A 24,477-nucleotide genomic window follows, 5' to 3' on the forward strand; every position below is an offset into this window, starting at 1 on the left:
GCACCAGAAAAAGTAAGATAACATTTGTGAGACAGTTCTCTTGTTCAGGTCAAGTTTTTCCTTCAATCAAGTAACATGATTTATGTCAAAAGAATTCATGTGTTTGCAGAAAACTCACTTATTGTTGCTCTAACCAAACATAGCTATGTTACCTTAGAGCCATGTGCGGGTTCCACCGCTTTGGTCCAGGCTAAACATATTTGCAACTATTTGAATGATTGCCATGATTTTCCGCACAGACTTTTTCTCTAGCGACAACATGAGGTTGTTTTATTTAGTTTATTAATTGAAATATTTCAACAAATTGGATGGATTGTGATGACATTTGGGGCACACATTCATGTTCCATAGTGATGAATTATCATAACTTTCATCCCTTACCTTTCATCTAAGTGCCATCATCAACAGAAAAGAAACCAAAATTTCATGGAAACAGGCGCTGCCATCTTGCACTGGTGACCAGAGTGTGTGAAGCAGTGATCAGGGTTGGAGCTACGTTACCAAGGTCCCACTTATACACCCCGCCTACTCAATCATAAGCAAGGCCTAGCAATCAATCATGACTTTACACCCCCTTTTTATAGCATCGAACCAAACTTCTCCAAAAAAATGAACACATGAACATCCTGCAATAAGAACTACCTAAAATGACAGAAACCATCTTTGGGGAAAATGTATTTGACATGTACAATTAAGAAATCCTAAACACAAGCGCTTTCATACAGAAATCCTGCAATAAAAGCAGAAACACCGGCATGCAGGCTGTGGCTTTTAACACAGACATATTCAGGCTCTGTTACTTCAACGTACCCGGCTCATACAGTGCAGCGAGCCGCATGTTGACACAATACTCCCGGGAAAAAAAGGCAGTGTGACAGCGCCTATAGACAGACGGAGACACAACATGCTGGAAACTCAGGTAAACTCCCACTGCATTTTTTGACTGAATGGTAATGAAGCTAGTTGAACTAATCCATGCTCGTTAAGCTGGGAATACACTGCACCACTGTTTTATTCCAACTTACACTGTGAGAGTAAATTGTTTGCAACATAAAGCCAAAGCTCACGATGTAGGTGCTCACACTGTGTGGTCCGATGATCAACCACGACCTGAGTGCTCACACTGTGCATTTATAAAACAGCCTGTCAGGCCCCTGCAGACCGTTCTGATTGTTAATAGCCAATAAAGATTTCTTTGAATGCTCCAAGCGAGGTAGAAGTTAAATTATTAGCAAAAATGCTAACAGAGCAGAAACGTGCTTCCTTGATCAGCTGTGTGCTGAAACATCTCAAAAAAAAAAGAATGGCATGTTAATTGATAGCGAGCATTGTGTTGCCATGGCACTTTCATTCACCACTTTACGTGGGCGCTGTGCGAAAAAAAAGGCACTGATCGTGGGGAATCCACTCCTGGTTCTGCTTCAACTGTGCAAGAGCCAGAGGACGGCCGACCAAAATTTCTGACGTGTTGTAAGTTGGAAATGCTACATGCTTAGTTTTATATAAACAGACACCCCCCCATTTTTTTGTTAATAATCAATCCATTCAAATACTCTTAAGTCATAACCTAAAGGTAATACACTTGCTCGTCAGTAGATGGTCATGCCAGCTCAGAAATAAAGGAGCTCTGGCTTGAGCAAGACGCCAACTTTGCTCCTCTCTCTGTTAATCCACAGGTACAGTAAAACTTGTTTTTCTATTTTTGGATCAGTATGTAATGTGAATGCAGTATAAAATTTTCTGTAGTGTTGTAAGATGATTTCGAGATGTTTCTAAAGTGACGTAATTGCTGACGTAATCTGCACTCTGCTCATGCGTTGGCGTCTGTAGCCACCTGTCGGAAGCTCCGTCTTAAACCGGACTCTTATCCAGTTTTAATCCACTCTTTTTCGTTACATTTTTTATATCCTTTTTATTTAACTTAAGTTTTACGTGGGTTAAGGATTTTAGCCATCCGACATGGATTTTAAGCTAGATGACCGTAAAAACGCGATCAACGCTACTGATCGCAACAAAGCTCCGTTGACTAACGTTATGCTAGCCGAAATAACTCTGCCCCATGAGGACTGCACACTCCTTAAGAAAGCGAACAAGAAGATTGCTGACCTTATGGAAGACATCCGACGACTTTCAGAGGAACTCAAAGAGAAAGATTCCCTGCTGACTGGCTTTATGGATGTGGCTTCAGTACAAGCCAAACAGATCGTTTCTCTTAGCGCAACCGCTAACATCCAGGACACCGTGTTTTGGGACCCCTCTATCCCTCCCAGGCTTTCATCCTGCTCGACTCCAAAGCATCAGTCAACCTGGGCTGAAGTGGTGGTCCGTGGCTGCAAGAGAGGCTCGGATGGGGCTGCCTCTCCTCCGCACATCGGCCTCTCCAACCGCTATGCAGCCTTGTCTAACGACACTCCGGTCCATCCAGCTGATGCACCTGCGGCTTCGAGTCTCCCTTCGAGTCTCCCTGATATGGATCTCTTTCGGCGCAAAGTGCCTGCATCTCCTTCACCGGCTACATCTCCTGCACTGGGCCGCTGATCTGCCGACGGGCCTGATCGGCGGCTGTCATCCCGGTCAAAAACCTCCGCTTCCCGACGTAGGATCCTAAAGGAGGCTGTGCTCAGACGCTCCGGAGGCTGTCTCTACCCTGCACCGTCGGGTAGCCCTTCTCTCAGGTCTGTTACTGCTACTCCAACACAACACTCGGCAGCTCACACACTCCATCCTCAGTCCGCACGCAGTGTTGAAGCTGATTCTGCTCAGTCCTGCTCTGGAACCACACAACCGGCATCTCCTCGTCCTCTTTTCTCCCCAACCACACTAATAATTGGTGACTCCATAACCAGAAACCTCCGTTTCTTTAACGCTACCACTCACTGCTTCCCCGGTGCCACCACAACTGACATTTTAAAAAAACTCCAGGACCTAATGCCATCGCTCCCGTCCTCCATCACAAGAGTAATAGTCCATGTCGGAACAAATGACACAGCTCTTCGGCAGTCTGAGCTGACAAAATCAGATTTTAACCGTCTTTTTACCTTTTTAAAGCAGTGTGGAAAGTCCGTTTTTATCTCTGGTCCCATTCCCACAGTTGGTCGCGGTGCTGGCCACTTCAGTAGACTCCTTGGCCTCCACGACTGGCTCCAGTCCGCCTGCAGGGCTCATCGGGTGTGTTATGTGGATAATTTTAATATTTTCTGGCAAAGAATGTCTCTTTTTAAGACAGACGGACTTCACCCAAACAAACGGGGCTCAGAAATGTTAGCTGCGCACATACAGCATGTGGTGCAGTCCTCCACACATGATTTACGTGAATGACTAATCATTCATGCAGCACACCTGGACACACCACTGGTCACTGAACAGATCTCTGGCTCACTGCCACAAACAACTGTCTCCACCTGCTGGCATGTAAAGCCGTCTGCTCCCAGCGTTGTTCCAAAGACTTCTATTCCTGTCATCATCACGCATAGACCAGTAAACCGAAATGTGCACATCCCACACAGAAATAATAGTAATCTCTTAAGGATTAGGACAACTGCACCAACTCCAGCACCCAGAACAAACTCATTTAAAATGGCTCTCTTCAATGTGAGATCACTTTCAAGTAAGACTTTTATCTTAAATGATTTTATCTTGTCTGCAAATCTAGATTTTATGTTTTTAACTGAATCCTGGTTGCAGATGAATGACTATAGCCAGCTAGCTGAACTGTGTCCGCCTCAATGATTGTTTTAGTCAACCGAGGGTCAGTGGTCGTGGTGGTGGGCTAGTGAGCGTGTATAGAAAAAATTTTAAATGTCATCAAGTACGCTGTGATGAATTTAACTCCTTTGAAGTTCTCACTCTTAAAGTTGGAGGGCTGCAACCTATCATATTTGTTATAATTTATCGCCCCCCAAAACCGCCTGGAGGATTTTTATCAGAACTTCCTGAATTTTTATCTACTCTGGTTTTAAATTATGACAGAATTGTTCTTTGTGGCGATTTTAATATTCATGTTGATGACCCCAACAATGTTAATTCAACTAACTTTTTACATATGGCCACTTCTTTTAACTTCAAACAACATGTCAAAGGGCAAACACATAACCGTGGTCATGCACTGGACTTGGTTTTTACCCTGGGTGAGCATTTCCTCTGTGGAATTAGTGGACATGACCATATCTGACCACAGATGTATTGTTTTTAGCTGTGATTCACCTGTTACTCATGCCGCCTCACCAAGCTCCGTGTGTTCTTGCATCTTTAATGAACAAAGTGTTTCAAAGTTTTGCGCATTCTTTCAGAGCCAAAGCCAACACCTGTCTGATTCCAACACCAACAATCTGGTCGATCACTTCAATCATATCTGCTTGTCGTCACTAAATATTACTGCTCCTCTAAAGGTTAGGCCTACGTCTAAAGCTAGTAAGCAACCCTGGATAAATGACAGCATTCGCAGCCTCAAAAGGGAATGCAGGAAAGCAGAGCGCAGATGGAAAAAATCCAGTCTCCAAGTCCATTACCTCAGTCTGAAGGATTTATTAATTAACTACAATAACATGGTTAAGGATGCAAGAACACACTATTTTTCTGAACTCATTACTACACATAAACACAATCCCAGGTTTCTGTTTAAGACTGTGGATCAGCTGGTAAACCCAACCCCTCCTTGTGCCTCAGCTGGAAGTAATGATGACTGTGAATTGTTTTTATCTTATTTTACCAATAAGGTGGTGTCAATCAGAGCCTCTATTACCCCCACTGCCTCTTACTCAGAGGTTCCTCACCAGCAACAAGAGTTTTAACCAGTTTTATCCCATCGACTTGTCTGAGCTTTTAAAAACAGTATCACAAATGAGTGTCCTCCAGCCCACTTGATGCAATACCTACAAAATTTTTACTGAAAGTAATAGATTCTGTTGGGCCCCATTTGATCTCTGTTTTCAACAGCTCCCTGTCTACTGGTTGTGTCCCTGATTATTTTAAAACGGCTTGCGTGAACCCACTTTGAAAGAAACCTGGTTTAGATCCCTCCCTCCCACATAATTTTAGACCAATTTCAAAACTGCCTTTTATTGCAAAGATTCTAGAAAGAATTGTGTCCAAACAGCTGCTCACTGTGCTGGAAAATAACAAATTATTTGAAAAGTTTCAGTCTGGTTTTAGGAAGTACCACAGCACTGAGACTGCCTTGCTTAAAGTCACCAATGACCTTTTAATGTCTGCTGATGAAGGTATGTGCTCAGTCCTAGTACTCCTGGACCTTAGCGCTGCTTTTGACACCATTGATCACAACATCATGTTAGACAGACTGAGGCACTGGGTGGGGATCTCTGGTACTGCCCTAGAATGGTTTTCATCCTACCTGTCAAATAGGAAGTTTTGTGTGTCTGTAAACAACTATGTCTCCTCATTCTGTCCAGTTAAATATGGTGTGCCTCAGGGGTCGGTCTTAGGACCCATTTTGTTTTCCTTGTATCTGCTTCCCCTTGGACATATTATCCATAAACATGGCATTTCTTTTCATATTTATGCTGATGACACAGAAATATACTTGCCCGTCAGATCCACAGACCCTGGAATGCTGAGTTCACTTAACAACTGCCTTTGTGAAGTTAAAAAATGGATGTCAAATAATTTCCTCCAACTGAACTCAGACAAAACAGAAATCCTGGTTATCGGGTCTCAGCAGATGGCAAATCAAATACTGCCATCTGCTGGTTCCCTAGTAAATCACATTAAGCCTGTGGAAAAGAACCTTGGTGTTTGGTTTGATAGTAATTTAAATTTCGAGCAGCACACCACAAAGCTTGTTCAATCATGTTTTTATCAACTTAGAAATATAGCAGAAATTCGATCTATGTTAACTTTTAAGGACACCGAGACCATTTTACACGCTTTCATCTCATCACGCCTGGATTATTGCAACAGCCTTTTCACCTGTTTAACCCAAAAATCTATTGATCGACTCCAGACTGTCCAGAACTCAGCTGCCAGGCTTTTAACCAGAACAAAGAAATATGACCACATTACTCCTATTTTAGCTTCATTACACTGGCTCCCAGTATGTTTTAGAATTGACTTTAAAATTCTATTGATCACTTTTAAAGCTCTTCATGGCCTCTCGCCTTGTTATATTTCTGAACTTTTAGTCCAATACACACCAGCACGTACCTTGAGATCCTCGGGCAGAGGTCTGTTGTCTGTTCCAGAGTCTCGACTGAAAACTAAAGGGGACAGAGCGTTTGCTGTCAGGGCCCCGAGGCTCTGGAACAGCCTGCCCGAGGAAGTCAGGCTGAGTCAGTGAACTCTTTTAAGTCCCTTCTTAAAACATACTTTTATAGGAGAGCCTTTCCCGATCTTATTTGACTTTATTTTATCCCTTTTATTTTATTGTATTTTACTAATTTTATATTAATTTTTCATGCTCTTATCTTGTTTTTTTTTGTATTATTCTTTACACTTGTTAAAGCACTTTGTAACTTGTTTTTGAAAAGTGCTCTACAAATAAGTATTATTATTATAGTAACCTTTGTTTTGTTAACTGTTCCGATGAGCATCGTCATGCTAAGTAGTCTTTTTTTCATGAACTTCAATCTCACACGGTAGTTTTGTAAGTGTGAGTAACTAACATTACATACATACATAACATATTGTTACGCGCTGCAGTTAAGTGCAAGTGTAGGAGAGAGAGTGACGTTCAAAAAATGTGGAGAAAGGTGTATGTGTATTTCATGCTAGTGTTAACTTTAATGTTAGCAGAAATGTGATAATGTAATATGTTAATATGTGAGGGACTGTGTCAGAGGAATCAGAGTAAAGTGAATGTGTGTTTTGGGTTGTATTATTTTGTTATATATATTTATTTTGAGTTAACGTTAATCGACCACCACAACGCTCTGTCGGACCTAACCTCCGGTAGGTTGTAGCTAAAGCAAGAAGCAAGCTAACGTTAGATGGCCAATGCTGAGCTAAACATGTTTACTAACCTATTTTGTGTTCAGCACTTCTTTGTTTGTGTCTTATGAAGTACTGTATGAAGTTTTAAATCCAAAGTTTATGATGAATGGCACAGCACCTCGAGTCTCAAGTCAAGTCTGAAGTCACTGTGTGTGCAACTTAAGACAGACTCAAGTCCGACTCTCAAATTCGAGTCCCCATCTCTGTCGTGCAAAAAACACTTAGGCCAACTGTGCCATATTTACTTTGCTACGACTTCCAGGAGCAACTTTTCCGCCGCCACAGTTGCTTTGGACTTACTTTCAGTGACAATTTCACTTTGTTGTTGATCCATGCTAAAAAATATCTGGTGTGGTTCTTCACACTGAAGTCTCTGTTAGGGCGCTTTGACACCTGTAGTTCGGTTCATTTGGTCCGAGACCAAGTGAAAAAAATGATACACTGTTGCATTTTAGTTCTGGTCCGGTTCATGTTCACACTGCAGTTTTACAAACAAACCAAGAGAAGTAACCATGACGTTACACAGACTTACAGGTAGCTTGTTGATTGGACAGCTTTGGCAATTGTCATCCTGCATCATCAGGACCGACGTGGGGAAATCAAACTCCAGTGACTGACAGAAATTTATGCAGCACTTTAATACTTCTGATCTGTATCGCAAAGAGCTCATGAAGAACTCAAAAAGCTGGCTATTTCCATTTCTGACAGTGAACAGTTATTCTATGACTGCAATGACTTCCCTGAGATGTTTAAAATCAGTCACTCTTAAAGGACAACATAGTGAACTACCAGTCCAAAGACACTAAAGCAGTGCTTTCCTGTGGTGATGTAAAAGTTTTTTTGTCTGTGTTTTTATCTCCTGCAACTTGAAGAAAAACAGCCTCTTCTGCACAGAGCTGTATGAGAAAATCTCTATTTCTAGTATGAAACGGATTGTGTTCCGTGTTGAAAAAAAATACATCCAAAGACTTTCTATGTGTTAAAGTTACAATCTTTAACGATATGTGCAGACACATCAGATACTTTACATCCCTTGACTCATTTGCCATTTGCAATGGTCCTTGCTCTGAAAAAACTAAGAGCACCAGCAATAATGAGTTTTTCACCTGTGTTGAATACTCCCCTTCGGCTGAGTGTCTGGTGACTGGTGGTACAGATGGCTTCCTGGGTGGTACAGTGTGGCTTCCTCGCAAAACCATGTCATGTGAACAGGCATTAACAGGACATGTCAAACCCATCACCTGCATTTTGTTCTACCGGAGGACAAGAATATACGTGTGTGGTCCAAGGATGGCTGGATGTGTAGACAAAGCTTCCAGGTTCAAGACATGGGGTGTGCCCCAATCTCCAGCGTGTGTTATAACATACACAACAATGAGTTAGTCATGGCTAACTCAGATATTGGAAAATATCTTGGAAGAGGAACAGAAAATTTCAAAGAAGCCTTTACTTCCCACAAGAAGCCCCTTTGTGATGCTCTCTATCACAGCATTTTCACAAAGGTAGTCTCTGTAAAGGCAAGGCCATCCTTACAGTTCAAGGTCACTCCAGATCAGCATGTGGGGCTTACTGCCATGCCATTTGATGAAGCGCAACACAGACTAATCACAGTTTCTCGGGATGGGAAATTGAGACTGTGGAACTTTAACAACAGGACAGAGCTCGCCGTTCTTCCTGTTAAAGTGCCAAGGGAGGTGACCGGTATTGTCTGCATTAACAACAGGGTGTTTGTGTCGGGAAAGAACTCCAAGATGATTTTTGATATGGATTTAGGAAGATGAAAACAGATTTTTGGAGCATTATTATTTAAATGACAACGGATGTGTACGAAACCACTCTGGTTACCGCCTCCAGCAATGGAAATATTGTTATCTGGGATGCTGAGACTGCCGAGGCTCTCTACTGGCTCAATGCCAGTAAGAGCCCTTGAGCACAGATGGCCGGAAAGGAATTCTGCCTGTTGGGAAGAGTCAAAAGCATAGCATACCAAAAAAAATCTACAACTCTGACTGTGAATAAGACTGTGAAAACCAGTCTTTTCATCTTACATCTGAAGACCAGTGAGGTTAATTTTGACACAGCCACACTGCTGATTTCTGTGGATAGCTACATCTATGCCTGGTCTGTTAATGTCAAGGGAGGCCTGTTAGGAAATTTTAGGGCAGTGAATGATGAAGGTGCAGTTATTACCACCATGTCGGACTGATGTCAATTAACAGATATTACTGGGTCATTTGAAGATATAAATGGATGGTGTGTGTTATTGTGTCAATCTCACTTTGCAGGGGTGATTTGTGTTAAATGCGACCCCATGTGTAAAAACGTACTTGGGAGAGATCAATGGGATGCTATGCAACTCAGCCCTGAGAAGAATGCTGACCAGCTGGCAGGAAGACCAGGGATAGCAAACTCTCAAATACCATTCCCTGAGTCTCCAAGGTCTTCATCACCCACATCACCACTCCCGACCACCTCTATGAAAGAATTAAAGAGGTAACTGCAATACCTAAGAGTACGTCAATACCGAGTTATCATCAACTACTAACCGAATATCAACAGCTAATAAAGCAAGCTAAACAAAACAGGATTTGACCAAATAATATATATGTGCATGCAAGTGAAGATACACTATCATGTCCCCCAAACACCATGCCAACCAGAGGGTCTGATCACACATTAGAGCATGTACACCTACTACTCATCTCGGATACAGTGCAGCTCACACACTGGCCTGAGACCATGCTCAACACAGGCTGTAACAACACTACAAACAGCTCACTAAGATTCAGCAGGGGAAAACATTAAATGGTGAGTCACTTGCTTCCGCTTCCGACCCATGGGACCTTACTGTGCGCTGAATTACTCACATGATGTTTGTCAATTTAAAAGATTTTGTCATTTTTCATTAATTTGTTGTATACTGCTGTGGCTTGAATAATAATAAACTTTAAGCTACTTTTGTTAATTTCAGTAGCCAGCTAGGCTAGCTGACTGGCTAAGCTAGCTATATTTGTGAAAACATTGAGGTAATTCGGCTAATGATCAAAACACTATATACAAAAACAAACACTAAATACTATTAACAGTATGTACATACCAATGCTGATTAAACTTATTATTGAATCCCAAGTGGTTTGTAAAAGTGTTCATGAGTTTGACACTATGTGTAATCCCCACCCAGTTTTGTGTCTATTTATGCTAAGAAAAAAACAAAACCAGAGAGGTGTTTTAATATTATCTCTTGTATCTTAAATATAATCACCATCATCATGCATTATATTTGTGTTTTTTTTATCATATATTGTATTGGAAATTTCTTTTTTAAATGTAACTTTTCTGTAATTTTCATGTAATAACTTGATGACATGCAAGTTGTTTTCCCTCGGTCCTACATTTAATGTTGTGCTGGATGCAAACATGATGTCCAGAGGATACAGCATAATGGTAATTCTGGCTGCTGAAACTCTCGTCTTTCCTGTTTTTCCATAGTGTAAATTGGATCCAGTAATCGCCTCAGGCAGCAAATAAGGCGATTAAGAGAGTAATTTATGGAAGACAACTTTGAGGTCAATGGAGTCCACCCATTACTTTGCATTTAGTTCTGTTTTTCTCTGGTTCTCAGCTGTGCCAACTGGGTGTTTTCTCAGAGTCAAATTTCTCTTACCATCTGTCAGAATTTAATACTTACGCTAACGTCCTATTAGAGCGAGTGTTCTCTCTGTTTCACGCCATTTAACTATCACTTCACTAAAAGGCAGCCATTACCTGTCCACAGTTTCATCTACTCATTTTCCTTTTGCAAATTTATTCAGCTGCAGAATATGTCACTGCACAGAAAAACTTTGACATTTTGGGAATTAGACTTATTAGCTTTCTAGCCTAGAGTCAGATGAGAAGATAGATACCAGTCTTATAAATGTCTGTTAAATCTAAAGCTACAGCCAGGAGAGAGGAGTTAGCTTAACTTAGCACAAAGACTGGAAACAGCTAGCTTGGCTCTTTCCAAACTAAATCTATCTACCACCTCTAGAGTTCTATTATTTGTTTAATCTTTACTCAAAATGAAGTGCAATAATGGTTTTACGGATGCAGTGACTTCCTGGTGTTGTCACCTTGAGGTTGCCAGGCAAACATAACCATCCGTGTAATTTTTACTCTTCAGTTTTTGTACAGATTAAACAAATGAGATACTATATAATGTGTTTGTTAGCAAGCTGTAGAGGTGCAGACAGGACAGAGACAGTGTACAGTCTAGTTGTTAATGATAAGCTAAGCTAACTGTCTCCTGGCTCTAGCTTCATTTAACGGAGAGATGTGAGAGTGAGCTTCTCATCTAACTCGCTAAGAAAGTGAATAAGTGCATTTCCCAAAATGTAGAACTGTTCCCTTCAGGATCATCATAGGAATTGTAGGGAATGAGCAATATTGACAGCCCAAAACCTGATATGCTAAGAGGACTTGACTGAAATGCTTACTGAAATATTCTGTATATTTATTTCACACTGGTTGAAATAGGGTGAGACTGAATTCTACAAAACTGCAAACCAATCAAACTTTAAAAAGTGACAATATTACAAAAAACAAAGCAGAAATTAATTTATCCTGAGATTTTGTTGTACAGACTGAAATAGAATTGCCTTTTCTACACAGATTTTGATCAGGTAAAGTTAAGGTTTTTGACAGCTGATCAGTATTATCAATGTGAGATGAGGAGTTTTCTTTACAGATTGAGTAACAGTGACGTGGGGATTAGAGGAAGGTGATTGAGAGGTCAGAGTCAACAACAGTCCCGAGACCCCATAATTCCCAATTGCACCCTCCCTTGCTTTTATAACAGTGGACTGTTACAGTTATGAAGCTGGGTCTTTACTTGTCATTCTGCTTCTCTTATTATTAGATTTAGCCATTGCATTATGCATGCAGAGGGATATTACTGCAGTCTGTATTAGATTGTTGAAGAGGTTGCCCTTGCTTGGGATTGCCTGAAGGGTTTTTCACTTCAGTCACTGAGCCAGTGAACCATGTCGTGGCACAATAACTCAAGCCTGTGGCCTTAACATCACAGCATGTTTCCACTGTGACTCCCTGCAGCCCTCATTTCACAATTACCATTAATGACTCTTTCAAGCTTCCAGACTGTTTCTCATGAACTCACATCCATAATTGTGGCGTCAGACCCTGCTTCAGTTGCAGGATGACTGGTGATGTTTCCTCTAGCGCCACTAGCTGGTCATATTCTTCACTTGTGAAATATCTCAACAGCTCCTTGATGAGGAACACAACACGACATCTTGGACAGACAGTAATGGTTCCCAGAGGATGAATCCCTCTGACTCCGACGATCCCCCGTTTGTGGTTTTGAGTGAAATGTTTTAAGAACCACTGGATAGACTGCCATTAAATTTGGTACACAGATCGTGACTGATGATCCTTCTGACTTTCATCCAGCATCACCATCAGATCAAAATTTCAATTTTTCATCTGTTTTGATTGATCTAAACTAATCACATTCCCATCATCCCTGACTGTATTTTGTGTGTAGTGTTAATTAGCAAATGTTAGCATGCCAACATGCTAAACTAAGATGTGAACATGGTAAACATTATACCTGCTAAACATCATAATGTTAGCATTGTCATTGTGAGCATGTTAGCATGCTGATGTTAGCATTTACTTAGCTCAAAGCACCACTGTGTAGTACAGTCAGACAGAGCCACTAGCTTAAGTTTTACCCAACATTGATATACATGTGGAAGGGAAAGGAACGCAAATGTCATAATTTAATTTTTAGACTTTATTTTTAAAATGAAAGTATGTGTAAAGGCACACAATCCTCACTTTCCCAAATGAAAAGAGGTGAGAGAAAGTATTTATACTGAACCATGCACTTTCAAATTCCTTCTGGTTGTCATTCCTTCTATTTTATCTGGCCTCTGGCTTGCCCATTTACCAGTGATCTTACTCCTGACTCCCACAAAAACGTGATGGCTGTGATTACACAGAGTACATTTTTAGCAGTTTGAAGCACCTTTTGTAATTGTTTTGAATCTTTTGAACAATTTTGTGTGCTGCTTTGAGCTCCAGGCACCTTACTTTTATCCACTCAGCATGCCTTGCAATTTCTGGAGAAATGCCCCGAGCACCCAAAGAAAACGGTTCAATTCTGAGTTCAAAAAAATGCAGCTTTTCCTCCAGTGTCCGATCCCAAGTCTTCCATAGGTCTGTTTTAAACAAGGAACATGGAAAAGTTGGTGGTGTTTTGTTTTAATAGTTAGCTATGATTTGCTCATACCTAGGCTAAGTGATGTGAGAAAATGAGGCTAGTGAGTCATCCTGTGCAGGCCCCTCAAAATAAAAGCTGATGTTTTCAGGCCTGTTTAAGATGTCCTGTTTGATAACTACATGTATGCGGTGCGACAATCAGCTTTTAATCTAATATTCTACATCTTTTCTACAGCATTATAGAATATTGTAATTCTCCTGACCATGATCTTCACTGAGTGTGGCATGGGGAGATTACTATTCATCTCTATCTGCCTGAGAAATTAGTGATAAAAGCACCTTGTAAATGTTACTGTCAGACTGCATTATAAGCATCATTGTGTTTAATCCTAAATACAAGATGGTTTCCTCTAACTACAATATAACTGTAATGTATTCATGCTGAATAAGAGATGAGTAATCCCTGATTGAGCTTATTGAGCCGTTGGATTGGGTTTATTGAGAGCAGAGGTTTCTGCTAGCACAGCATTACTGAATGTGGAGAGTCACGACGAAGTAAGAGTCATCTCCTATCCCAAAGACATTTAGGCCTACATGTTCAAAACCCTGCCCATCCTCCCGCAGGCTCATAATTGTACTCCAGTTCCCTTTCTGCCTAGACAACTTTTTGAGTTTGTATTGTTGTTTTTCAGGTGCCCGATTTTTTTTGTAGCTTTTATTGGATGTGACATATATACATAAATAAATAACCTCGAATGAGAGCCTGGTATTTGCATCTTTTGGCCTCGAGTAAAGGAAGAAGAAACTGAAAGGGGTTCCTGTGTTACTGATCCTTCATGGATCTGATTCTGCAGGCAACCCAACCTTCCCTGTTATGTAACTATTATAGACACCTAAAACTCAAAGCATGACCTAGCTTGACCATGCCTGCAGTTCTGGATGACATGGAGTGGGGTGAGTTGGTCCCCTGAGCGTTAAAGGCTTTAGAGATTCTCCGACACAGACCACCAGCCTTTGAGCAAGAAAAAAGCGGTGTGTCCTTCAGCAACAGAGTTATGTAATGTTGATGGAATAAATTTTGAAATATCTGACTCACTTGTTGATGATTCAGTGATGAACTCTGCTAATATCCTAATTTCTTCATTTTGTTTTATCATCTGTTATATCAGTTTAAGATAATACATAAACCTTTATCACTGATCTTGATAATTTGGATTTACAACAGCTACTGACGATGATTCATCGTGTGTGTGGCTGGACCGTCACCACATTATACTAAGCAGCTGCTGTTTAGCTAAATGTGTGAACAGTGTGAACACTGGTACTGTGAATGAGCGTTCACCTGTCTCCATTTTTATGGAGACCAACATCTACAACAACTTCACCCCTAACATCAACCACATATTGTACATCCAGGTCTTTTAAGGTACAGGTCAGCATTTGTTTGCTTTTCTTGTTAAATGTTTAATGAGAAGTTTGATACCACTCTCATATGCTCACAGTAGAAATATGAAGGTACTGCTAGCAGCTTTTAGTTATATAACTGTGCAAAACACAGTTTGAGAGATTATACTATGGGTTGTCAAACCTTCCCCAGGCTCAGAACCCTTAAAGCAATACTCCTGGAAGTTCATGCACCCATCAACTCACAATTTGTCATTTGTTCCCTTCAGACAGATTATTTCCAGTCTTTATGCTAAGCTACACTAACAGGTTGCTGGCTGTAGCTTCACAGTTACAGTGCAGACATGAGAAAGTGAATAAGTGTATTTCACAAGATGTCGACTACTTCTTCAAAGGGAATGATGATACAGTAGGTGGCATCTTTAAAATTAAATTGTTTTGGAAGTTATTGCTATTACCTGCGATGGACTGGCGACCTGTCCAGGGGGTACCCCGCCTTTCGCCCAATGTCAGCTGGATTGGCTCCAGCCCCCCGTGACCCTGTACGCAGGATAAGCGGTTGACGATGGATGGATGGATTATTGCTATTACAATACTAATTGTCAACTTGCCGAGGACAATAGAGTAGAAGAAATATAGATTACGATCCAGGCCTCTTGATTCAGTTGATGGTGTTATTGTACATTGTGCCTAGCTGTAGCAGAGAAATCCATTTGCAAAACAATGAACATCAGCCTGTATTGCTGTTACACTACAAAAATTCCCAATCAAGCTAACCAGTTAGATGTTACATTTACCATATTTGAGTTCTTAAAGTTTCTTTGTTCTTTTTTTGTTTCCTCTTTCTTTGTCTTTCTCCCCTGTCCTCAATTCACAGCAAACCCCTGCAGGCCTTATGTAACCTCTGACAAGCTCTGACTGTTTAGTGAGCAGGCAGCATAGTGCATACACATACACACATGTATCTTTAGACACACAGCTACATGGACTTCCAAAACCATGCCAGGTTTCCTGTACCACATTGAGTCGGGCATGGCAAGCTTCACAGCTTTTCAGATTCTGGAAGATCGAAGCTCAATTTTCTCCCGTGGTTTGTTGTCCTGTCGTGTCTCAACCAAATGTTTGTTGGGTGTCAGTCCCTACAATATCCTACAAGGGCTGCTATCCAATGTTAAAATATCCATGTCAGTCCCTATTTCATTTCATTTCATTTGTGGGGGGGAAAAAAACGGGTGAGTGTCACCTGGGTTGAGGTGAATCTCTAATCTGCCACTCGCTCTCTCAGCTGGTTGTACATGCAGGCTCAGTGCCAATGTTCAAAGCAGGACTGGTGGGATTTTAATCGAGTTGATGTTCTGATTTGTCCTTATGTGCCTCAGCAAAACACTTCTTTAATTCCTGCATGATAAAAATAAAATGTTTATGAATCCTCCAACAGCCTTTCACTTGACCTCACATCATCATATCATGATTATGATTGATTCATAAAGCTGAGTCTTTCCAACGTTGACAGGAAGGGAGTGCAGAATGCGTTTTAAGAAAAGTCAACAGGGTACTGACAAAAAAGGCAGAGAAGCAGATGGGGATAATATGTCTGCATTTACTGATCATCAACCCGTCTACCAGTGGAGATGCTTTTCATAACCAGGTGCTGTTTTGATCTAACCTGGGGAAGAGAGAAAACTCTCCTTCCTCCCTAAAAGTGATGTTGTTTTGCACAGGACAGTCAACTTAAGTCTGAGACAAAAAAGAGAGCAAAGACATGAAAGGCACAACAAAGTTTGGAAACTCTACGCTTCTCGTTTGATGGGATTCTGGTCAGGGTCTCCCAGAGGAAGGTGCATGTCAGAGCGAGCCACTCTTCCTCAGGTTGCTCCACGCCTCCCTGCACTGGGCCGACAAAGCAGAGCTGGTGCCTTTCTCAAAGCCTTGTGCCAGAACACTTTTACCTTTTGAAATCACACCTGAAGCCCGAGCCGCTGGGGGCCCGCCTGCTGTCATATGGGTAACATGCTTCTCATTTCTGTTCCTGGCTGGAGCTGTGGCACAGGTGCAGGTGACGTTGGATTGGGGGTAGCACCTTTCACATTCCCCAGACTTCATTCCAGGCATCTTAATCTTTGGATCAGAGAGGGGGAAAACACAACACTGTTTACAGAATTCTCTCACATACTTAAGTAAATCTTTATCTTCAAAGTAAAGGGGAATTATCACTGACAGCTCACACCAGCACATAAATCTTGAGTCTGTAAGGAGTACAGAAGAAAGTGAGAGCTAATGTCAGTGCAGTGTACCAAAGGGCTTCCGAGTTTGGCAGACTTTCCTAGGGGATGATGATAATATTAGAGTTATTACATTTTCATGACCTCTCAACACTCCCACAACTCCCTTTAGCTTAAATAACAATCAAATGTACCATATCTATGTTGAAACACAATCATTTCCATGGGAAGTTACCAAAGACAAGGTATTCAAGACTATATGAGTACCTGCAGAAAAACACATGCTTGGTCATACATTATAAAGTATATTAAACTTGACACATGAGTTAAATCATCAAGAGACCAAGATGCTGCTTTCAAGTGTTGCACATTCTTTTTACTGGGGATTGTGTGTGATTGATGTGACCTTTTAAATGCTGAACTCTTCCTAGCAGCTCTGGCCTATGATTACAGCAAATTATAACTCATGCCGAAGCAGGTTTTCTCACGTTTGTCAAAAGTGGCCAGTACAAAGCTTTTACATGTTGCAGAGCTGCAGAAACAGCAACCCCTCATAGAGAGGAGGGAGATACGGTGTCATTTAGATATGGCAATAACGGCATATGTTTGCACACAGTCTCTCCGGGAAGACACTCTTAGCGTTGCACTTGGTTGTTCACATGAAAAGTGACAGAAATTGATGTGTAAAGCAGTGGTCCTGGGAGAAATAATGTATTTTCACTATAGTTCTATCCATAAGTAACACAATGACAGGATGTATGACTATTTTGGTCTTGGGTTTCATCCACGTAATGTAAGAAATCTAAAAGCAAAAGTGACAAAATCTTATCAAATGGGGGTCTAATTTGTCTGTTTAGGGGACCTTCATGTGAAAAGCTTTGAGAACCACTGTTGTAAAGAAAGAAAAAAGGCTCCTTTGTCATCTTGGCACAGCTGACCAATCACGGCGTGAAGTGGACATGAATGTCAGAGAAAGTTGTAGAAGTGATCAGAGACAGACCCCCCTTTTCTGACACCAGGAAAGGGGTGTGAGGAGACGGTATATGAAGCTATGCTGCCATCTGTGGAGGTCAGGGTGGCAGAAGGATGGATCTTGTCTGGCGATATAGGGCTGAACTGACACAGCTAAATTCCAAACCTGTTCCTGCTGAAATTAATGAAAAGAAGCTCTACTCTGGTGCACTGGAGCCACTAGTGCAGCAACAGGGACGAGAACCCTCACTTCATGTGCATTTTTGTCCCAAAACACTAGGGCTGAAGGCTGACCACAGCTAGTGATATATAAAAGAACCCTTTTAAGCACTTTTAAAATGGATCCTGTTTCCACTGACTGACTGTAATGGTGCCTTACAAAGCTGGTGTGGGGTATCAGAATTACAGCTGAACAAAGTAGTGCAGTTAGGATTTTCAGGGCTCTGGCATCTCAGTGGACCCCCTGTGGGGCACTGATCCCTGTTCTTTGGAAGAAAAGCACTTATTATTAATAATTCAGCAGAGGAGCCACTTTATTATCAGATGCAGTGCTATGTCCTCTCATTTAGTGTGAACCACTGCTTAAACCCGCAATCTTTGTTCAGGGACAGAGAACACCATCAGGAGATGAAGGCGTAATGTCCTCTTGTGCACTGCTCTGTTCAACATAACACAATCATGTGTGGTATTTGTGAACTTTCATCAACTTTTTTTATCCTTCCAGTGAGTTTTAAAAAATCAGGGCCATATTCACTATGTTGACTTTACAGGCTTTTGCGTCTGTTTTTCAGACATGCGCTGTATTTATCAAGAAGACGCCACAGCTGGAATCTGGAGTTTGCGTGTCGTTTATGCGAGTGTTTGCAAGGTGCACCTCTCACCTTATTGCAGATGCATTTAAGGGAGGAACACGGAAATAATAGGTTGTGACAAGTTAACAGAGGTTGATGAATTTACTGGGTGCAAGCTATTTGGGAGTTTGCAAGGAAAACAAAGTGGAGATGGGATTTACAAGAACCACAAAGAGGGTTGTAGTGGGAAAAGATGTGTTAAAAGAACCACTGGGCAGGATTTAGTGGCATCTAGTGGTGAGGTTACATATTGCAACCAACTAATAACCCTTCCCTCACCCTCCCGATCCAAGAGTGTAGGAGAATGTTTAAACGCTCGTGCAGACTACACGACTTTCAGCGTCGGCCGATCGCCGTGCCGTTCACACTACACAACTTGCCGTCTTGTGACGGGAGTCTTGAAGTCGTTGTGGCGTTCACACTATGTGACTGATCGGTGAAAGGGGGTCACACACTACACGAGCTGACAGCAGCTGTGTCACCCGATGCTGGTCTCCAAACCACATTTTGTCAATAAAACACATGTGAACTCTTCTAGATATCTGTCAGATGTCGGCAATGTGTCAGTGATGTGTCGGGAAGCCGTTTTGATGCGTCGTTGAGTAGTTCACACATAACGTGTAGTGTGAACTAGGCTTAACTTGCGTTAAAAACGCAAAAGGCCCTCTTAGAGCCAGTGTTTGGTTTGTCTTTTCTGGGCTAGTGTAGAAACATTGCGGTGCAACATGGCAGAGTCTGTGGAAGAGGACCCCACTCCCTCTGTAGATATAAAAGGTTCATTCTAAGGTAACAAAACACAGCAATGAAAACATGCTATTATATTCCAATTTTGCCAATATCCCCTTAAATCTTACACGGCACTTCATTCAATTATTAACAAAATAATTACTGTAACACAAATAAATAGTGGAAAGATGTTATTGTTTGTGTTTTGTCTTGACCATCTGTAAAATCATCTTCTTCTAAAAAGTTTTCTCTGTTTTGCTGAGTCACAAATGTGTGTTTGGCTGCATTTACCACAGTACTGACATGCATTCCAACACCAACTCCACCTCCACGTGGGTTCTGATTTCTCTTCTCTTCAACATTGTTTGACTTAACCATGTGGAATTGGCTGCATGTCATGAATTATTCTGTTAATAACTTCTCCTAAATTAAATTGTGATCAAAAGATACTTAAATCCAGACTGTCAAACAGTGCACTGGTCTGTCAGACTGACTAGGATTTAGAGATTCTAGCTGGAGCTCCAGACTACAGATTATGCCTTTTGCATTTACAGTGCATCTTTGGAAAGACAAAATTACCTATAAAAGCCTGTTACTAGATGCGAAGACATGGCATGAGAAGACAATGATGACCTAAAGCAGGGGACACACATCAAAAGACAGGACACAAATGTACACATCATACACCCTCTTCTGCTGTGTACCACTGCAAACAACACAGCAAACACTGGCCTATTGTTCCTGCCCCTGCATCACTTTGCATTTACTTCCCCTTGAGTCATTCTGTAGACATGTACTTTGCTGCAGACATGAATAAAGTGTGCTTAACTGTTGCTATAATTAAATCCCATAATTGAAACCTGAGGGATTATATGTTTTTGTTCTCTGCTCTAATCACCATTTGCTTCTGTACATCACCCATGTGAATATGGCTGTCATGCTCTTTTCATTTTGCTGAGTGTAAAACTGTGCTAATGTCACAGTGAAAGACCTATGGGTAAAAAGACAATGCCTTGCATTTTCCCCGGCCTCTCTGCAGCAGCCTGGGTGGGGGGGTTTGATCCATGCACAGCTCATACAGTATCTCATTCAGTAATTACCAGCTGCACAGCTAGAGGTTTGTCCTCCTTTAACGTCTTTAGCTCAGAAATATCTGTGTCAGCTCGTCTCCTCTCCGGCTGCCCTTTCAGCTCAATTTTTTTTTGTTTCTCCATCTACGTTTTTTTACTTAATGAAGCAAATAATAAGGCTGTGTGGCAACAGACACAGCAGCTCCCGTAGTCCATCTAAAATATTGAGTGCGGATGAGTGCTCCAGGCTATTATGTTCATGCATCAGTCAGGAGGACACACTCTCCCAACACCCAAAGAGCCCTTCCAGCCACCAGTCATCAAAGCTGGTATCAGCTTGGCCACTGTCTGTGGTAGGTGTGCACACACACGCCTACATGCAGCTGTTTATTGTTGCATGTTCATGCATGCTGCAACAGTATTAATTAGAAGATTAATTACAAAGCAGTGAGTGCTGTTCAGCAGCAGGAGCATCCTTTATGTTGAACAAAGGTGGGGTTAAAGCAGGTGCAGTCCACTCCTGATAGCCCCTAACTCACTGCCTGAGGTTCAGGTTTGAGTTGAAAGGAATTTATGTGAGCCTGCACTCCACTGGAAATACTTTTTCTTTCTCAGATGGCGATGATAAGCATGAATGACAGGACTGGTGCATTGCAACACTGGAATATGGCTGCTTGCATACTAAAAAGCTTGTTCAGTCATGCCTTTTGTGTGTCTCTAAAGGCTAAAATAAGATCCATCCTGAATGTCACGTCAGAGAAGATGATACACACTTTTATTTCTTCTCACCAGCTTCTGCAATGTGTTGTTTACATGCATTTTCTCAACAGAAAGGTGATTTCTAAGATTGCTCTTATACATTTGCATTACCTTGCCTGGAGTTATGCCTGAACTTTGGCTGCCTCTCAAGTCTGTGTTCAACCTGAGATCCAGGCAGAAACCTCCTGCCTGTTCCTACAGTGTATCCCAAAACACTTACACTTAAAATGAAAAATATTCCTCACTCTGTAAATGTATTTCTTGTAACATTCTGACTGAAAAATGTTGTGTTTTCATAACAAAGTCACTCTCTTTCCTCTTTCTGTAAAATGTAAAAACGTAATGTAAGTAATGGTCTGATAATCATGAAGTAATGAGAGGTTACTGCTCAGTATGATGCACCACTTTACTTGAGTAGCACAAAAAGAGGAACTTACGATTAGGTCATCAGTAATTAATGATTTGTTATGAGTTTGTACCGCTCAGTGTTAAGGAACAACAACGTTATTCTGATTTACAGATGGACTTATGGACCAATTATTACCCAATTATTTGTTATAGCACCCACTCTATTCTCTAGAAACCCATCATTATCTACTATATAATCCTTGAATAAGAGTTATTCCGGTACTCCTCATATTGTCAGATCCCTGATAATTTTTCACAATTATGTGTAACTTATTGTAAAGTATTACCAAAAGCAGTTTTTCCAACAGGTCAGGCAGCTGAATTTAACTTCCAGGTTCATCATCAGTGGTTGTGGTGAACCATCTCACATAAAATGTACACATAAATATTTAGATTATGGTAATTTCCAAACTCGTCTGCAGGTACATTAACAGTGGCAGTAACAAGGTGTGTGTGTGTGTGTGTGTGTGTGTGTGTGTGTGGTAGAGAATATTATGCCTGTGTGACACAAGCACACACACGCACACATATCTGATATAAAAAGGGCAAGATGAAACCATAATGTGTGTGGGGGGTGCTTCAGGGCAGCATGGAGGGAAGTGTCGGTGATTTCAAACGATTAGATTTTTTCAAGTTAATTGGAAGCCGACGCAGCATGTCCCTGCCTAGCTCTGCCTCCCTCCCACATTGTGTCCTGTGCCACCAGGCCGCTTTGTGGAGACCAAATCTGAGGTCTCTGTGCTTTGCTGCAGTTGAAAGACCCTGAGTGAAGACTTTTCCCAGGAGCCCCCAAGGGAGGTCGGCATGGGGTTTCACATTTTTTATCTGAGGAAAGACTGCTTTTTGATTTAGATTTGGCCAAAATTCTCTTACTTTCTCTTCACATCTTACTTTCGTTGTGCACCCACCAGGTCCAGGTACTTAAAAATGGTGCATTTATAATGGCCCATTAGTGTATTACTGCAATTGTGTTTATTATGTGGATCTTTTCAACAATCATCTATTGTTACAGTTTAAAAACATGCTGACATCAGACGTTTCAATTATGTCCAGAGGGTTGATTGCAATTAAAAAACACATGCTGCATATTTATTTATGCAACTTCATGTCCCTTGAGAGAACATTTGTTTCTGGAGAAGCTGCTCCAAACTCCCAATTTGATTAACCAGCAATCGGTACATCTTGGTGCTTTTAAATAATTAGTCATTTAGCTGACGCTTTAAAGATCCAAAATGTAACTGGCTGGGATTGATACCAGACGTTAATAAGTATGATAAAGGCTTCTCCCCATTTCTATGTGCAGCCTTGAATGATTTGCACACTTGTTGCGCACTTGAGTGCAGAGGTTGTGATGTGGCACCTTGCTAAACTAACTGTCTATGGGATGAGCAAATCGGCAACTTTTAGCTGCAAATTTGAGACGGTTCAAAATATGCTAAATAGGCAAGCAAATATTTTGTACATGAATGATTTGTCACAAAACACAGGTGTTTTGGTGAAGGTGAAGTAGGCAGTCCAAAAGCAAATGATGCACATCCGGTAGTGCAACAGGTAGTAATCCATAAATCCACAAAACAGAGTTGAAATCCACACAATATGGGGTACGATACACAAAACACTGGGAAACGTAAGAGACAAGGCTGGCAAACGAGACCTCCATAGAGACACAGGTAGACACACTGGCGAAACAATGAACTTGCAACTAACAACAGGAAGACAACCACATATATACACAGGAGAGGTGAAGATAAAAAGGCAGAGATGATTCACATCAATCAGTGAACACAGAGACAGGAAGTAAAACCAGACACCATGGGCAGAACAACTACAAAGCTAAACAGGAAACATGTGTAGCACCCCACCACCCTGTATAAGCGCCTGAGCGACTATGATTAGGCTTTAGACTTGACTGATGGGGTGTTATGGGTTTGGTGTTTGTTTCAAAAAAAGGTAGCTACCCCGAAGGTTTACCTGTTATGGGTGACTCCTGAAATACCCTCTTAATATATACAGAAATGGTCAAACTAAGCATTTAAACCTCTCCACATAATATATTTGAAATAACTGACCCAACAATTCTCTTATGTTAACAGGAATGATATTTTACTGACTGCTTTCCTTGTTAAATGTAGTACAAAAAGTATCACCGGTTTCTTCAAATAATGCAGCAACACAAACCAATACAAAACACAAAATATACCTCTTTAAAATAAATTTTGTTTTAGAAAGAATATTACACTCCGGTAACTTAGGAAACTCAGGAAAATAATTACTTTAAAATTAGAGAAAACCTGTCTTTGATACCAAAATACTATATCACACATTATTGGTTCTTTCTTCAGCAAACGTCTTCTTCTGGCTTTTTTTTCCTCAAAACATGAATAGGCTAACTCCAAATAACATTACTTTCATATACTTAATCAGTTACCACTCAAACACAAATCGGGCCCGCATGCACACACACACAGTCTCTCAGTTGCGCACAAAAATAAAAAAAGTTGCAGGCCTGTGTGTAGCTCAGGTGCGGTGCGGCCGACAAAATCCTTTTTTTCCCCTCTCTCTCTCTCAACAGAGTAACAATACACACGGTCCAACTCACAGTTCAGCGTCCGTCCAGAAGAAACAGAGCAAGAAGCGATGAAAAGATGAATCCAAACGGCAGCGGAGGCGAAGTCCTCGTTACGTCCTCGTGCGGAAACTCCAAACAGTCCAAGATCAGCAATGGCGTCCTCTGCTACAGTGGCTCGCCGACCTTAGCTCAGTTAGCCCGGCCCCACTCGCATTAAACCTGCACTCTAACACACTGCGGTTAAGCGAGTACTGTGCTTTACTGTCCTCAGCTATAACGTCTTTTGCTCAAACGTTATGTAAACATTCGACAAACTGCATCTCTGTAAG

At 41.3% G+C, this 24,477-nt stretch overlaps 1 long non-coding RNA gene across 1 annotated transcript; it reads right to left on the reverse strand.

Annotated features, from left to right (window-relative positions):
• Positions 1 to 16,151: 16,151 nt before the first annotated feature.
• LOC119886146 lies at positions 16,152 to 24,477 on the reverse strand. Its single transcript, XR_005441455.1, has 2 exons — positions 24,179 to 24,477; positions 16,152 to 16,689 (listed from the first exon to the last, which is right to left on the reverse strand). It is a non-coding gene; the product is annotated as an uncharacterized LOC119886146 (long non-coding RNA).

Source organism: Micropterus salmoides, unplaced genomic scaffold (assembly GCF_014851395.1).
Source record: "Micropterus salmoides isolate LMB-PRFRI ecotype aquatic unplaced genomic scaffold, ASM1485139v1 Ms_hic_scaffold_10, whole genome shotgun sequence".
Taxonomy (NCBI): domain Eukaryota; kingdom Metazoa; phylum Chordata; class Actinopteri; order Centrarchiformes; family Centrarchidae; genus Micropterus; species Micropterus salmoides.